Genomic DNA, 17,957 nt, shown 5'->3' on the forward strand with positions numbered 1-17,957 from the left:
ACGGAGGGGGGAGAGAGAGAACAGAGCATCACAACAGGAAGAGGCTGCTGCACTGAGAGCGGAGGACCTGTGGTGACGTCACTGTCATGTGATCAGGGGGCGGAGCTCAGGAAAGGTAGAGACTAAATCCATGTGGGCTAAAGGACCTGACGTCATACCCATGTGACTTGATGATGTCACTGGAAGGGGCGGTGCCTCGCGCTCCATTGCTCTCTGCTGCTGAGGCTGTGGTGATTACACCGAGGAGCTGAGGTGATTTGGGGGCGGAGATAAGTGGATGTTCCTGTATGGGGGCTGCACAGGGAGCGGGGGGATTCTGTAGGTGTGAGACTGCGTGGGTGAGGAGGGGGTCCTGTTACTTGCGTGGAGTCTCCCCCGTGACCGTCCCCCGCTGGAGGTGGAGTTACCACGGTGACCGTCCCCCGCTGGAGGTGGAGTTACCACGGTGACCGTCCCCCACTGGAGGTGGAGTTACCACGGTGACCATCCCCCACTGGCGCTGTAGTTACCACGGTGACCGTCCCCCGCTGGAGGTGGAGTTACCACGGTGACCGTCCCCCGCTGGAGGTGTAGTTACCACGGTGACCGTCCCCCGCTGGAGGTGTAGTTACCACGGCAGACCGTCCCCCGCTGGAGGTGTAGTTACCACGGTGACCGTCCCCCGCTGGAGGTGGAGTTACCACGGTGACCGTCCCCCGCTGGAGGTGGAGTTACCACGGTGACCGTCCCCCGCTGGAGGTGGAGTTACCACGGTGACCGTCCCCCGCTGGAGGTGGAGTTACCACGGTGACCGTCCCCCGCTGGAGGTGGAGTTACCACGGTGACCGTCCCCCGCTGGAGGTGGAGTTACCACGGTGACCGTCCCCCGCTGGAGGTGGAGTTACCACGGTGACCGTCCCCCGCTGGAGGTGGAGTTACCACGGTGACCGTCCCCCGCTGGAGGTGGAGTTACCACGGTGACCGTCCCCCGCTGGAGGTGGAGTTACCACGGTGACCGTCCCCCGCTGGAGGTGGAGTTACCACGGTGACCGTCCCCCGCTGGAGGTGGAGTTACCACGGTGACCGTCCCCCGCTGGAGGTGGAGTTACCACGGTGACCGTCCCCCGCTGGAGGTGGAGTTACCACGGTGACCGTCCCCCGCTGGAGGTGGAGTTACCACGGTGACCGTCCCCCGCTGGAGGTGGAGTTACCACGGTGACCGTCCCCCGCTGGAGGTGGAGTTACCACGGTGACCGTCCCCCGCTGGAGGTGGAGTTACCACGGTGACCGTCCCCCGCTGGAGGTGGAGTTACCACGGTGACCGTCCCCCGCTGGAGGTGGAGTTACCACGGTGACCGTCCCCCGCTGGAGGTGGAGTTACCACGGTGACCGTCCCCCGCTGGAGGTGGAGTTACCACGGTGACCGTCCCCCGCTGGAGGTGGAGTTACCACGGTGACCGTCCTCCTACAAGGCTGATAATGAGCGGTCAGGTCGGCGGAGGAGGCCGCGGTGGAGTTTGTGGCTTTTCCTCCAGATTCTTCCTGATAAATGTCGGATATTTGGGGCAGAATTCAGTGATTGTCGTTATATCGTCCCCTGTGATCTCCATCTTCTCCTTTATCATGAAGACGCCGGCAGGACGAGATCCCTCCAGCTGATCCAGTGTTCATCCCTCCTTCTCCTGAATGACCCCGAGGATGGACGAGGACGAGACCACCAGAAGATTATTACACTTCACCCTGGAGATCATCTCCCTGCTGAGCGGAGAGGTAACTCCTCTACATTTCTATCAGCTTTATTGTGTTATGTAACAAGTGCGACATCGGGAAGAGGAAATCCAGAAGAGGAAGAGAAGGATTCTTTACTGTAAGAGCAGTGATTGTGTGCAGCTCTCTGCCAGGAGGAGTTGTCATGGGGATTCCCTATAAGAGCTGTAGAGGGGCCTGGATGTCTGTCCTGAGTGTAATAATATTCCAGGTTATGGCCCCAGATTACTGGAGACGGTTATTGATCCCGGGATTTCTACTGATTGTCAGATCTGGAGTCGGGAAGGAATTCTTCTTCCTAAGTGTCTCTCTCCATACACAGGATTACACAATAGTGAGGAAGACACCGGGGGAGGGTGTGACTCTCATCATCCATCTCCAGGAGTCAGGAGGGCGGAGCCCAGACCCCATCACAGAGCCTCCCCCGCACCCTCCGATACATGAGAGGAGGAAGAAGAAGATCCTAGAGCTCAGCAACAAGATGATTGAGCTGCTGAGCAGAGAGGTGACTGCTGGGACATTATACAGGACAGCACTGGAGGATTCTGGGTGATGAGCGGAGAGGTGACTGCTGGGACATTATACAGGACAGCACTGGAGGATTCTGGGTGATGACCGGAGAGGTGACTGCTGGGACATTATACAGGACTGCACTGGAGGATTCTGGGTGATGACTGGAGAGGTGACTGCTGGGACATTATACAGGACAGCACTGGAGGATTCTGGGTGATGACCGGAGAGGTGACTGCTGGGACATTATACAGGACAGCACTGGAGGATTCTGGGTGATGACCGGAGAGCTGACGCTGGGACATTATACAGGACAGCACTGGAGGATTCTGGGTGATGACTGGAGGTGACTGCTGGTACATTATGCAGGACAGCACTGGAGGATTCTGGGTGATGACCAGAGAGGTGACTGCTGGGACATTATACAGGACGGCACTGGAGGATTCTGGGTGATGACTGGAGAGGTGACTGCTGGGACATTATACAGGACGGCACTGGAGGATTCTGGGTGATGAGCGGAGAGGTGACTGCTGGGACATTATACAGGACAGCACTGGAGGATTCTGGGTGATGACCGGAGAGGTGACTGCTGGGACATTATACAGGACAGCACTGGAGGATTCTGGGTGATGAGCGGAGAGGTGACTGCTGGGACATTATACAGGACAGCACTGGAGGATTCTGGGTGATCACGGAGTCGTTGTTGTCAGGCTCCTATAAGGTGTCAGGACGTCGCTGTCTATCTCTCCATGGAGGAGTGGGAGTATCTAGAAGGACACCAGGATCGGTACCAGGAGGTGATAATGGAGGAGCTCCGGCCTCTGACATCACCAGGTGAGAGGAGACTCTTGTTGGCTCCTGTGGATGTGATGACGTCTCTCGGCCTCGTCCTATAATAGATGATTTTTCTCCAGACTTGCTCTGGTTTTCTCTTCATTTTCTCACAGCTTTCATTCCCTGATTATTCTCTTCTGATCTATGAGTCGCGGTTTCTCTGCTGTCGTCTTCATCAGTCTTGAGTCTTCGTCCTCGGCGGCTTCTTTCAGAAACTTTCACCTTCCTTAGAGCATCTGTCACATTTTGTTTGCAGATGTCCCAACTCTTCTGTCCGTTCTCTCCTATGATTTCTTTCGGTACCGGAGTCTGATCGTTACTCAGCGGAGTCGGGGTTAATTTACTGATGATTTTCCATCTAATCTGCTGTCGCTTGTCCATACCTCTGAACTCTGTGTGGCATTGACCTGGTCTCTAATCTGAGCTGCTGTTAACCTGCGATTTCTGAGGCTGGTGACTCGGATAAACTTATCCTCAGAAGCAGAGGTGACTCTTGGTCTTCCTTTCCTGGGGCGGTCCTCATGTGAGCCAGTTTCTTTGTAGCGCTTGATGATTTTTGCAACTGCACTTGGGGACACTTTCAAAGTTTGCCCAATTTTTCGCACTGACCTTCATTTCTTAAAGTAATGATGGCTAGTTGTTTTTCTTTACTCAGCTGCTTTTTTTCTTGCTATAATACAAATTCTAACAGTCTATTCAGTAGGACTATCAGCTGTGTATCCACCAGACTTCTGCACAACACAACTGATGGTCCCAACCCCATTTATAAGGCGAGAAATCCCACTTATTAAACCTGACAGGGCACACCTGTGAAGTGAAAACCATTTCCTGTGACTACCTCTTGAAGCTCATCAAGAGAATGCCAAGAGTGTGCAAAGCAGTCATCAAAGCAAAAGGTGGCTACTTTGAAGAACCTAGAATATAAGGCATATTTTCAGTTGTTTCACACTTTTTTGTTAAGTATATAATTCCACATGTGTTAATTCATAGTTTTGATGCCTTCAGTGTGAATGTACAATTTTCATAGTCATGAAAATACAGAAAAATCTTTAAATGAGAAGGTGTGTCCAAATTTTTGGTCTCTACTGTATGTATGTGTATATATATACACACACACACACACACACACACTTAGGTCCATATGAAACTCCTAAACCCTTCATCCAATTTTAATGTGGATCCCCTCAAATGAAAGCTGAAAGTCTGAACTTCAACTGCATCTGAATTGTTTTGTTTAAAATTCATTGTGGTAATGTCTAGAACCAAAATTAGAAAAAACGTTGTCTCTGTCCAAATATGTATGGACCTAACCGTGTATGTATATATATATATATATATATATATATATATATATATATATATATATATATATATATATACATACAAAAACATTTGTTCTAATTTTGGGAGACAAAGCAAAAATAATGGGGACTTCAATCTGAGATCCTGGTCTGGTGGTAATAATAAGTGTAAGTCTCCCTTACAGGGATGTTTGTTCAGAAGATTATGTATTATGGAGCTTTTCTGTGGAGTCTGACCAGACAATCTCTCCTTGGCTCCCCGTGTTCATCAGTAAGCGCCCATGACCCCGGTGCCTGCTCTCTAGTTGTCCTTTCTACACATTGATAGGTACTAACCGCTGTGTACCGGGTGCTCCCCACAACACCGTCCTTCCGGGTTCTGTGACTTCGTACGTTAGAATCATAGAATCATAGAATGGTAGAGTTGGAAGGGACCTCCAGGGTCATCTGGTCCAACCCCCTGCTCAAAGCAGGATTCACTAGATCATCTCAGACAGATGTCTGTCCAGCCTCTGTTTGAAGACGTCCATAGAAGGGGAACTCACCACCTCTCGTGGCAGCCTGTTCCACTCATTAATCACCCTAACTGTCAAAAAGTTTTTTCTAATATCTAATCTGTGTCTCCTCCCATTTAGTTTCATCCCATTGCTTCTAGTCTTTCCTTGTGCAAATGAGAATAAAGATGATCCTTCTACAATGTGACAGCCCTTGACATATTTGTAGACAGCTATTAAGTCTCCTCTCAGTCTTCTTTTTTGCAAGCTAAACCTTCCCAAATCCTGCAACCGTTCCTCATAGGACATGGTTTGCAGACCAGTCACCATTCTGGTCGCTCTTCTCTGAACTTGCTCCAGTTTGTCTATGTCTTTTTTAAAATGTGGTGCCCAAAACTGTACACAGTATTCCAGATGAGGTCTGACCAAAGAGGAGTAAAGTCCGATAATGACTTCACGTGATCTAGACTGTATGCTTCTGTTAATACATCCCAGAATTGTATTTGCCTTTTTTGCTGCTGCATCACACTGTTGACTCATGTTCAGTCTATGATCTATTAGTATACCTAAGTCTTTTTCACATGTACTGTTGCTTAGCTCTATTCCTCCCATTCTGTATATGCTTTTTTCATTTTTATTGCCCAGATGTAGTACTTTGCATTTTTCCCTGTTAAAAACCATTCTGTTGGTTGCTGCCCACTGCTCCAGTTTATTTAGGTCTTTTTGAATCCTCTCTCTCTCTTCTCTAGTATTAGCTATCCCTCCTAGCTTTGTGTCATCAGCAAATTTAATCAGTTTACCCTCAATTCCTTCATCTAAATCATTGATAAAGATGTTGAACAATACAGGTCCCAGGACGGAGCCCTGTGGTACCCCACTTGAGACATTCATCCAGCTGGATGTGAAGCCATTTACAACTACCCTTTGAGTCCGATCACTAAGCCAGTTATGAATCCACCTAACAGTTGCCTGGTCCATTGCATACTTGGTCATTTTTTCAATAAGGATGGTGTGAGATACTTTGTCAAATGCTTTGCTGAAGTCAAGATATACTATATCTACAGCATTTCCCTGATCCACCCAGTCAGTGATTCTGTCATAGAAGGAAATTAAGTTAGTCTGACATGACTTGTTAGTTACAAACCCATGCTGACTCTGGTTAATCACTTCATTCTTATCCATGTACTTACATACATGTTGTTTAATAATTTGTTCAAAGATCTTTCCTGGTATAGAAGTCAGACTCACCGGCCTATAGTTCCCTGGGTCCACCTTCTTCCCCTTTTTGAAGATAGGAACAACGAAGATAGTCGTACATGTGCCCATTTTTCCTCCTTTAGAGTCAAATACAGAACTTGCTTATTTTAGTGTTTATACCGAGGCGGATGTTGAGAGTTATCTCTATTTAAAGAAGAAGAAAAACACGGTAACCCGTCTTTTAGTAGATCAGGTTCTCTCCTCTTAGTGATCCCAGAGGATCCTGTCCAGGACGGAGGCCGTGTCCTCACGGTGACATCATGAGCTCTCAAAATACAATCACTGGTAAATGGTCACCGTCCTTCCCCCCAATCTCTATACAGTGATTTAGGAGAGAAGAAACCAATGGATAGAAATGTGGAGCTTTTTCCAGCTCCTCTGTGGTTCCATCCCTGGTGGAGACGAAACTTGGAGAAGTTGTGTTTTTTAGTACGGCTCCTTCATTGACTGATGAGGGTCTTCTCTGTCCCTCTCCTCAGGGTCCTCATCCTCCGAGTGCAGAGCAGAGAGCATTAGGCTTTGGTCTCGCTGATTATCACTTCATACTTGTGGCCCACAATGTGCTGGGACCTCGGTACCGGTGGTGAGGACCGCAACAATGTAATTTATTCACTGATACATAAACATAGAATTACCGGTTCTGAGAGACGAGTCTCATATATAGACAGATACACGGCAGGTCATGTATTCAGTCTCTGTGTCTCCACAGATGGATCCAGGGGGAGAAATCCACCAGAGAGATGTCCCCGTTCTCTGTATCCCCAGGACTGTCCAGAGGAGAATCACAATATCCCGGAGGATCATCAGGTAGATGACACTGAAGTCCCCACAGCATCTGACCATGATGTGATGGGATTTGAGCTCATCTTACATTTTTTCTTTTTAGGATGAAGATCTGATTAATATTAAGGTTGAAGTGATACATGGAGCCCAAGAGGCGACCCCAATATGGGCCGATCAGCAGGGTGAGGAGGGGAGACTGTCATGTCTGTTCTGTGGTCATCTACTACTACTTCCATCATTGCATGACACAATCTACAGTGGCATGTAAAAGTTTGGGCACCCCTGGTCAAAATTGCTGTTATTGTGACCAGTTAAGCAAGTTGAAGATGAAATGATCTCTAAAAGACCCAAAGTTAAAGATGATACATTTCCTTTGTATTACCCTTGGACATTTGTGTGCTCAGATAACTTTGACCAATGATTCAGACCTTACTTAGCCTGTTAGGGTAAGGGTTCGTTCACTATCATCATTAGGAAAGGCCAGCTTTATAAAAACCCTGCCTACTCTAACAATGTGCCAAATAAACAGCAGCCATGGCTTCTTCTAATCCGCTGTCTAGCACTCTGAAAATGGTGGAGGCCCACAAAGCAGGAGAAGGCTATGAGCGAAGCGTTTTCAAGTTGCCCTTTCCTCGGTTCAAAATGTAATAAAGAAATGTCAGTTAACAGAAACAGTGGAGGTCAAGATAAGGTCTGGAAGACCAAGCAAATTTTCAGTAGGATTGCTATAGAGGCAAATCAGAACCCCCTCCTGACTGCAAAAGACCTTCAGAAAGATTTAGCAGACTCTGGAGTTGTGGTACATTATTATACTCTTCAGAGACACCTGCACAAATATGGCCTTCATGGAAGAGTCATCAGAAGAAAACCTCTCCTGCGACCTCACCATGAAATTCAGCGTCAGAAGTATGCAAAAGTACATCTAAGAAGGTCTAATGCATTTTGGAAACAAGTCTTGTGGACCGATGAGGTTAAAATAGAGCAATGATAAAAGTTGTGTGGAGAAAAAGGTCACATAATTTTAGGAAAAGAACATCTCGCCAACCATTAAGCATGGTGGTGGATCAATCATGCTTTGGGGTTGTGTTGCAGCCAATGGCACAGGGAACGGGTAGAGGGAAGAATGGATTCCATGAAATTTCAGCAAATTCTTGATGCAAACATAACACCATGTTAAATGTAAAAGATGAAAATATATATAATTTATTATTTATTGTTTTGCCTAAAATACAAAGGAAATGTCATCTTTAACTTTAGGGCGTTTAGAGATTATTTCATCTTCAACTTAACTGTTCACAATAACAGTAATTTTGACCATTGGTGCCCAAACTTTTACATGTCACTGTATTCTGTCACTGTGTGTCTCCTACAGAAGGACTCATGGAAAGAAATCCACCAGAGAGATGTCCCCGTCCTCTGTATCCCCAGGACTGTCCAGAAGAGAATCACAACATCCCGGAGAGTCATCAGGTAGACGGTGCTGAGCCCTGTACCGGATCTGTATATGGGGGGACATTTCTGATCGAGGTCATAGATGTCACAGATTTTGGTGGTTTCTTGTATTGCGCTGATTGTTACATCTGATATATCAGGAGGAAGATCCAACTAAGAATAAAGTGAAGGACGAGACAGAAGAAGAAGCGATGACGAGTGGGGATCAGCCGTGTGTGAGTGACGGGAAGGAGGAGATTCCTGTAGATGTTTCCACAGGTGTGTAATAATGACCGGTGTGTGATGATGATGACTGGCGTATGACGATGATGATTGGCATGTGACTATGATTAGCTGTGTATGACGATGATGATTGGCATGTGACTATGATTAGCGGCGTGTGATGATGATGACTGGCGTATGACGATGATGATTGGCATGTGACTATGATTAGCGGCGCCTGACGATGACCGGTGTGTGATATTGTATGAAGTCTCCGGTGCAGTGAAGCTTTATCCGCCGTCCACATCACAGCAGAAGCGTCCGGTGATGGCGCGGCTGCTCTTGTACAGAGTCCGGTTGCGCACCGATGAATAACTGGGCCGCATTCACACCTCTTAATGATTTAATAAGCACATTTTTAATTTTCCTAATTGTGTTTTTTAATATTACTTCCATCTTTTACTTTCATATTATTGTTACACAAGTCTCATGCTGCCATATAAATGACTGAGCTTGCGATTCGGACAGAACCCCGGGGGAAGATTCCGTATAATGAGGCGCTGTGGACGCCGTCTGGCCTATGATCCAGTGATGTCCATCTTTTTCAGCGTGCATAAAAGCGCAGTCGACCAGAGGCTAGACGGAGTCCGGTGTAACTCTGCTGCCTCATTATTCTGAATGGATCCCTCGGGGGTGTCATCTGAATCATGTATTTTGTAGATTTAGATGGAAACCCCGATGTACAGTGGGTACGGAAAGTATTCAGACCCCTTTAAATTTTTCACTCTTTGTTTTATTGCAGCTATTCGGTAAGTTCTAAAAAGTTCATTTTTTTTCTCATTATAGTACACTCTGCACCCCATCTTGACTGAAAAAAAACAGAAATGTAGACATTTTTGCAAATTTATTAAAAAAGAAAAACTGAAATATCACATGGTCATAAGTATTCAGACCGTTTGCTCAGTATTGAGTAGAAGCCCCTTTTGAGCTAGTACAGCCATGAGTCTTCTTGGGACTGATGTAACAAGTTTTTCACACCTGGATTTAGGGATCCTCTGCCATTCTTCCTTGCAGATCCTCTCCAGTTCCATCAGGTTGGATGGTGAAAGTTGGTGGACAGACATTTTCAGGTCTCTCCAGAGATGCTCAATTGGGTTTAGGTCAGGGCTCTGGCTGGGCCAGTCAAGAATGGTCACAGAATTGTTCTGAAGCCACTCCTTTGTCATTTTAGCTGTGTGCTTAGGGTTATTGTCTTGTTGGAAGGTGAACCTTCGGCCAAGTCTGAGGTCCAGAGCACTCTGGAAGAGGTTTTCATCCAGGATATCTCTGTACTTGGCTGCATTCATGTTTCCTTCAATTGCAACCAGTCATCCTGTCTTTGCAGCTGAAAAATACCCCCATACCATGATGCTGCCTCCACCATGTTTCACTGTAGGGATTGTATTGGGCAGGTCATGAGCAGTGCCAGGTTTTCTCCACACATACCGCTTAGAATTATCACCAAAAAGTTCTATCTTCATCTCATCAGACCAGAGAATCTTATTTTTCATAGTCTGTGAGTCCTTCATGTGTTTTGAGCAAACTCTATGCGGGCTTTCATATGTCTTGCACTGAGGAGAGGCTTCCATCTGGCCACTCTGCCATAAAGGCCCGACTGGTGGAGGGCTGCAGTGATCGTTGACTTTGTGGAACTTTCTCCAATCTCCCTACTGCATCTCTGGAGCTCAGCCACAGTGATCTTGGGGGTTTTCTTTACCTCTCCTACCACGGCTCTTCTCCCACGATTGCTCAGTTTGGCTGGACGGCCAGGTCTAGGAAGACTTCTTGTGGTCCCAAACTTCTTCCATTTAAGGATTATGGAGGCCACTGTGCTCTTAGGAACCTCGAGTAATTCAGAAATACTTTTGTAATCTTGGCCAGATCTGCGCCTTGCCACAATTCTGTCTCTGAGCTCCTTGGGCAGTTCCTTTGAGCTGATGATTCTCATTTGGTCTGACATGCACTGTGAGCGGTGACATCTTATATAGACAGGTGTGTGCCTTTCCAAATCAAGTCTTATCAGTTTAATTAAACACAGCTGGACTCCAATGAAGGAGTAGAACCATCTCAAGGAGGATCACAAGGAAATGGACAGCACGTGACTTAAATATGAGTGTCTGAGCAAAGGGTCTGAATACTTATGACCATGTGATATTTCAGTTTTTCTTTTTTAATACATTTGCAAATTTGTCTGCATTTCTGCTTTTTTTCAGTCAAGATGGGGTGCAGAGTGGACTTTAATGAGAAAAATAAATGAACTTTTTAGAATTTACCAAATGGCTGCAATGAAACAAAGAGTGGAAAATTTTAAGGGGTCTGAATACTTCCCGTACCCACTGTAAGTGTTCAGCGTACAGCACAGGATAAATATGATCCAAAATGTTCTGTACCCCAAAATGCCACCACGAGCTTCTACTCAACCCACAAAAAACAAGTCTCCACTCAGGTTCATCATCTGTAAACAGTAATATAGGGGGTGTCCATATTACTGGTAGCACAAAGGCTCTGGAAAAGTGACTTGGCTCCCACTTAAAGAAATCCAGTGACATCTGCGCTCCCAAATCCAAATGCCCCCTCCTCCTGGGCCCCACCGTGTGCAGTTAGCATCCACATGTTTGGCATTACTGTAGCGAGGAGAGACAATTTATTTCTCATCACTACACCTGTAGATACATTTCCATAGGGGTGTAATTTCCAAACTGGTGTCACTTGAGGGGGGATTCTGCTCTTTTGCCACTTCGGGGCTCTGTATATGGAGTCTGCAAACTGTTCTACTAAAGTTTGTTCTCCAAGAGTCAAATAGCGCTCCGTCCCTCCCGAGTCTCGCCATGTGGCTAAGCAGTACAGTACAGCCACATATGGGGTATTGCCCCGTTCAGCAGAAATTGTATAAAATTATGACGTCATTTTTACCCATTTTCCCTTGTGAAAATGTAAAATCTGGGGCTAAAATAAAAATATAGTGGTAAAAACGTAATTTTTTTTTCTTCACCGTTCAATTGTATAACATTTTGTGAATCACAATTACCTTGCATTCATTGGGAAAGTGCGCGGTGGATGCTGGGTGTGACGCGCGGGGAAACCCCACCAACAGCCAGGCGTCCACCGCGGGGATCGCATCACCGAGTCACGCCTCACTTGACGTGACATCAGCGGAAGCAAGAGCCGGCTGCAGCCGGGGGTCGCGTGATGCCGGTGAGTGGCCAGCGATAGCGCCGCTCACAGCCAATAAAGACAAAGCTAGGTAATTAAAATAAATCTTCTCTCAACGGGTTAATTACATTGGGGGCATTTTTAATAGTAGTGGACAACTTCTTTAATTGCGTGGACACTTTTCTATACTAAGGGCAAGATACGAAGCTTGAGAGTGAAATGGCACTGGAGGTACATTAAGGGAACCTGCCATCAGTAATTACCACTTAAAGAACTATTTGCTGTCTAATCTCTGCCACCCCTGACTTGTGCCAATGTCACCAGTTAATAAGTGTCATTCACTTTACCCGTCATTGTGTTAATGTTATGGCATGTAGTTGTCCTCATTACCGGTACTTTCACTGACGAGGGTCTTCATTGTGAGCTCCAGAAAATACATTCAGAAATCTCTTTTGTGTTGAAGAAAAAACTCACATCTAATTCATCTTTCATCCTGATAGGAAATCCTTGTGAGAATAACGGTTCATCACTAAATTGTAAAAAAGAAGATATCTGGGAGCACTCTAATGGAGAAAACCTCTTCACCCTTCCTGCACCTCCTGGACTTCACAGCACTTCACTTTCTTATAATCCTCCTAATCATGAGGAATCATCTCCTGAACAATCTCACATTATTACCAAAAGTCCAGGGGGCAAAGTGGATAAAAGATTTCAGTGTGACAAGAAATTTACAAAAAGCTCAGATTTTTTAACACACAGAAAACACAAAGGTAAAAAGCCATACTCCTGTTCAGAATGTGGGAAATGCTTTACATATAAATCACAATTTGTTATACATGAGAGAATTCATACAGGAGAGAAGCCATTTTCATGTTCGGAATGTGGGAAATGTTGTAGAAGTAAATCAGAGCTTGTTACACATCAGAGAATTCATACAGGAGAGAAGCCATTTTCATGTTCGGAATGTGGGAAATGTTGTAGAAGTAAATCAAACCTTGTTAAACATCAAAGAATTCACACAGGGGAAAAACCTTTTTCATGTTTACAATGTAGAAGATGCTTTCCAGATAAATCACATCTTGTTACACATCAGAGAATTCACACAGGAGAGAAGCCATATTCATGTTCAGAATGTGGGAAATGCTTTACAACTAAAGGGAATCTTATTACACATCAGAAAATTCACACAGGAGAGAAGCCGTATTCATGTTCAGAATGTGGGAAATCTTTTATACATAAATCACACCTTGTAAAACATGAGAGAAGTCATATGGGAAACAAAGTGTAATTATGTTCACTGTGTTTTATAAAGTTTAATAAACATTGTTCAGCATAAATGAGTACACCCCCTTTAATGAGTAAGATTTTATTTAATAGCTCACTGAACACAAGATCAATTTCTAAAATTTTGCCAACACTAAGTTTCATAGAACATTTTTTTTGTAATCAAAACATGAAAGTAATAATATAACTCACATTACAAAATCTTCAGTTTTACTCAAATTAGTTGATGCAAAAATGAGTACACCCCACATCAAAAGCTACTACATCTATTATTTTGTATGGCCTCCATAATTTTAAAGGACGGCCCCAAGTTTTCTAGGCCTGGAATGAACAAGTTAGTGACAATACTATATCTATCTTTTTCCTCTCTTTCGATAACGAGCTCTTAGAGCCTGGATGCTGGATGGAGCGATGACAACTTGTCTCTTCAGAATCCCCCATAGGTGTTTGGTTGGGTTCAGATCAGGAGACACTTGGCCACAGAATCACTGTCACCCTGTTCTTCAGAAATGCAACAGTGGCCTACCAAGGGAACAGAGTGATGGCAGCATCTTTTCTTTCACTACAGAGCAGAACATCTGTGAATTCAAGATACCATCAATGAAATGTAGCCCCTCATGCAGCCGCACATAAGGACACGGCCACCACCAGGTCTCACTGTAGACACCATGCATTCTCATTGTATTCCTCACCTCTTCAATGTCATACAGTTTTGAAGCCATCAGTTCCAAAAAAACCTTTATCTTGGTGTCATCACTCCAGAGTATAAAGTCCCAGGAGTCTTCATATGTTTCCGCATGTGTCCTGGCAGATTGTAGGGCGGCTTTTTTGTGTATGGGATTTAGGAGAGGCTTTCTATGTGGACAACACCCATGTCTGCCATTTCTCTATAGAAAAATATGTCTGCTTTCAGCTCATCTCTCAATGCTTGGATGAAAAATCACAGTTGGGAAGGAATGGACGGGACAAAGAAAGTTACTGATAATCAAGCACTTGTTTTCCAGTGTGAATAAAACCAAAAACTTTTATTGAACAAATTAAAATCATAGAAACATTAAAAAACAGATAGGAGCAAAACATCTCTGCGTTTCTACCTGGTATTTGTGTTCAGTTCTTCTTCATGACATAATAAATCACCAGTAACCGGCTTCTCATACACATCATAGTGTCTAATGCACAGCGGAGACCCCCAGCCCCAAATGGACATGTGCAAGTATGTCTACATTACCCCTATGGATGATCATATGTCCACAACAAAAAGCATCCGTGCAATAGAAGAATGAAGTGTCTGCATCTATAATGTGTATATTATGTATAATTACTATAAAAGAGGAAAAACACAATTCAGTAAATGGATACAAGGTCTGAAGGAAGCTTCATATCACTGGGGAATCTGGAGTCCAATTCCAGAATCCACAAGGCTTCTCGGGGGTGTACTTTTTATACCAATCTCCCCCTTAGCTGGTCTGGTGACATATTCAATACCCACAACTGTAAAGTGATTAATCCCTATTGTGTTGTATGAGATGTTGTGATGCTGGAGATGTATTACGTGTTGTGGGGCCAAGAACTTCCCTAACGTGTCCCCCAATGCGGTGACGTAAGGGTCTGACCGTGCCCCCCACATATTGCAGCAGACAAGCTTCACATTGTATGGTGTCAATGACGTGTGGAGCTACAACTAATGAGATGTCGGATATTATAGGGTTTATTATGGTTAGTAGATGCAGACATTTTTGCTTTGTGCACAGACTTGCACAAACCACATTTATTTCTTCCACATTCAATGAAACCTTTGGTGTTTGTCCTCCACGTGTCAGTTGTCTTTCTTGTTGCTGGATCCTTGTCGGTGTATAACATAGGTAAATGTTTTCTGGTAATATTCACTATATTATAGGAATCTTCTCTGCAGCCAGTATTGAATGTATCTCTAGACTGATGGATGTTTCCTTCTTTGTGCGTTTTCGGTAATGTATGAAATATTGGACATTGTGAGTGATTTTCCTTTAATCGTTCTATTTGTTTGGCATTAAGTACAGCCGATACCAAACCCTCCTCCAAAAGACAATGTAAGGGGGTATTGTATGAATTAGTAGGATCTCCATCTAGAGTGCGGCATATATTAGTATCGTCATCCATGTTCATAACCTCCGGCTCATGCAACCCACTATCCAGAGCTGTAATCGAGCCCCCTTTATCTGCAGCTCTAATGACTTTATTAGGGCTGTGCTCAGGGCCGTATCTGGCATTCATGCTGCCCTAGGCACTTTAAGTGGTCACGCCCCCTACTGGTAATTCATACTAGAAGTGCTCATACCCTTTAGGCCCCCTTCACACGTACCGGAGACACACACGTACACCCATTATAATCTATAGGCTGCGCACATGGTCACACGGACCGGACATATCCGTTTTTTGCCGGCAGCTCAGACGTCAGTACGTCCTGCACACAGATGACATAAAGTGTGACATCCGCACACACGTCTGTGTGACACGTGCCGGAAGAGAGTGCAGAATAGAAATGACAGATATTTAGGTGTTAGATGTGCAAAGAGCGAGATAGATGATCGATATCCGTGAGATATATAATTACTGCCCTGTGTGTGGAGTTTACTGTACTTGTGTTTAGCTAATAAATTAAAAAGATGTGGAATCCTCCCTATTTTTGATAACCAGCAAAGGTAAAGCAGACAGCTGTGAGCGGATATTATCAGGGTGGGAAGGTCCTCGGTTACTGGGCCCTTCCCAGCCTAAAAATACCAGCCCTCAGCCGCCTCAGAAATGGCGCACCAATTCAGGTGCTTCGCACGGCTCTTCACGATTGCCCTGGTGCGGTGGCAATCGGGGTAATGGTGGTTAGGGTTGATGACAGCTGTGATTTGTCATAAAACACAGCTATCTTCAAGCCCTCAGGTTAGTAATGGAGAGGGAAAGGAAAGAGATCCCGGCACTCACCTGTAGTCAATCATTTATTCCACATCCACAGATCTGCAAAACGTTTCAGCTCCTCCAGAGCTTTTCTCAATTGTGGCCAATCACATAGAAATACAACATTTATATAGAAAAAAACAAGGAAATGACATCACAATGAAATAAAAAATGAAGAAAACCACAAACATTCATATAATCATATTAGTCTCATTATATAAAATATACACTGCTCAAAAAAATAAAGGGAACACTTAAACAACAGAATATAACTCCAAGTGGATCAAACTTCTGTGAAATCAAACTGTCCACTTAGGAAGCAACACTGATTGACAATCAATTTCACATGCTGTTATACAAATGGAATAGACAATGGATGGAAATTATTGGCAATTATCAAGACACCCTCAATAAAGGAGTGGTTCTGCAGGTGGGGACCACAGACCACATCTCAGTACCAATGCTTTCTGGCTGATGTTTTGGTCACTTTTGAATGTTGGTTGTGCTTTCACACTCGTGGTAGAATGAGACTTACTCTACAACCCACAGAAGTTGCTCAGGTAGTGCAGCTCATCCAGGATGGATGGCACATCAATGCGAGCTGTGGCAAGAAGGTTTGCTGTGTCTGTCAGTGTAGTGTCCAGAGGCTGGAGGCGCTACCAGGAGACAGGCCAGTTCACCAGGAGACGTGGAGGGGGTCGTAGGAGGGCAACAATCCAGAAGCAAGACCGCTACCTCCGCCTTTGTGCAAGGAGGAGCAGTGCCAGAGCCCTGCAAAATTACCTCCAGCAGGCCACAAATGTGCATGTGTCTGCACAAACGGTTAGAAACCAACTCCATGAGGGTGATATGAGGGCCCGACGTCCACAGATGGGGGTTGTGCTCACAGCCCAACACCGTGCAGGACGCTTGGCATTTGCCACAGAACACCAGAATTGGCAAAGTCACCACTGGTGCCCTGAGCTCTTCACAGATGAAAGCAGGTTCACACTGAGCACATGTGTCAGAGTCCGGAGACGCCGTGGAGCGCGATCTGCTGCCTGCAACATCTTTCAAAATGACCGGTTTGGCAGTGGGTCAGTAATGGTGTGGGGTGGCATTTCTTTGGAGGGCCGCACAGCCCTCCATGTGCTCGCCAGAGGTAGCCTGACTGCCATTAGGTACCAAGATGAGATCCTCAGACCCCTTGTGAGACCATATGCTGGTGCGGTTGGCCCTGGGTTCCTCCTAATGCAGGACAATGCCAGACCTCATGTGGCTGGAGTGTGTCAGCAGTTCCTGCAAGATGAAGGCATTGAAGCTATGGACTGGCCGCCCGTTCCCCAGACCTGAATCCGATTGAGCACATCATGTCTCGCTCCATCCACCAACGTCACGTTGGACCACAGACTGTCCAGGAGTTGGCGGATGCTTTAGTCCAGGTCTGGGAGGAGATCCCACAGGAGACCATCAGCAACCTCATCAGGAGCATGCCCAGGCGTTGTAGGGAGGTCATACAGGCACGTGGAGGCCACACACAATACTCAGCCTCATCAGGAGCATGCCCAGGCGTTGTAGGGAGGTCATACAGACACGTGGAGGCCACACACAATACTCAGCCTCATCAGGAGCATGCCCAGGCATTGTAGGGAGGTCATACAGGCACGTGGAGGCCACACACAATACTCAGCCTCATCAGGAGCATGCCCAGGCGTTGTAGGGAGGTCATACAGGCACGTGGAGGCCACACACAATACTGAGCCTCATTGTGACTTGTTTTAAGGACATTACATCAAAGTTGGATCAGCCTGTAGTGTGTTTTTCCACTTTAACCCCTTCCCGATCCGTGTCACACCGTTTGTGACATGGAAAACAGTTCCTTCCCGACCCATATCACAGCGTCTGTGACATGGAGGGAAAGAGCCCCTGCAGCGCCTGCGAGCGGGGTCGCTCAGGTTTCACAGTTGCTACTGCAACTGGACATCCTGAAGTCGAC

General features: G+C 45.7%; 1 pseudogene; it reads left to right on the forward strand.

The window, feature by feature from the left end:
* The first annotated feature begins 17 nt into the window (after positions 1-17).
* The window catches only part of LOC141241681 (uncharacterized), a 42,298-nt pseudogene continuing 24,358 nt past the window's right edge, over positions 18-17,957 (forward strand).

Source organism: Phyllobates terribilis, unplaced genomic scaffold, assembly GCF_046119375.1.
Source record: "Phyllobates terribilis strain yellow unplaced genomic scaffold, ASM4611937v1 Scaffold_1019__1_contigs__length_468203, whole genome shotgun sequence".
In the NCBI taxonomy this organism is placed as follows: Eukaryota; Metazoa; Chordata; class Amphibia; order Anura; family Dendrobatidae; genus Phyllobates; species Phyllobates terribilis.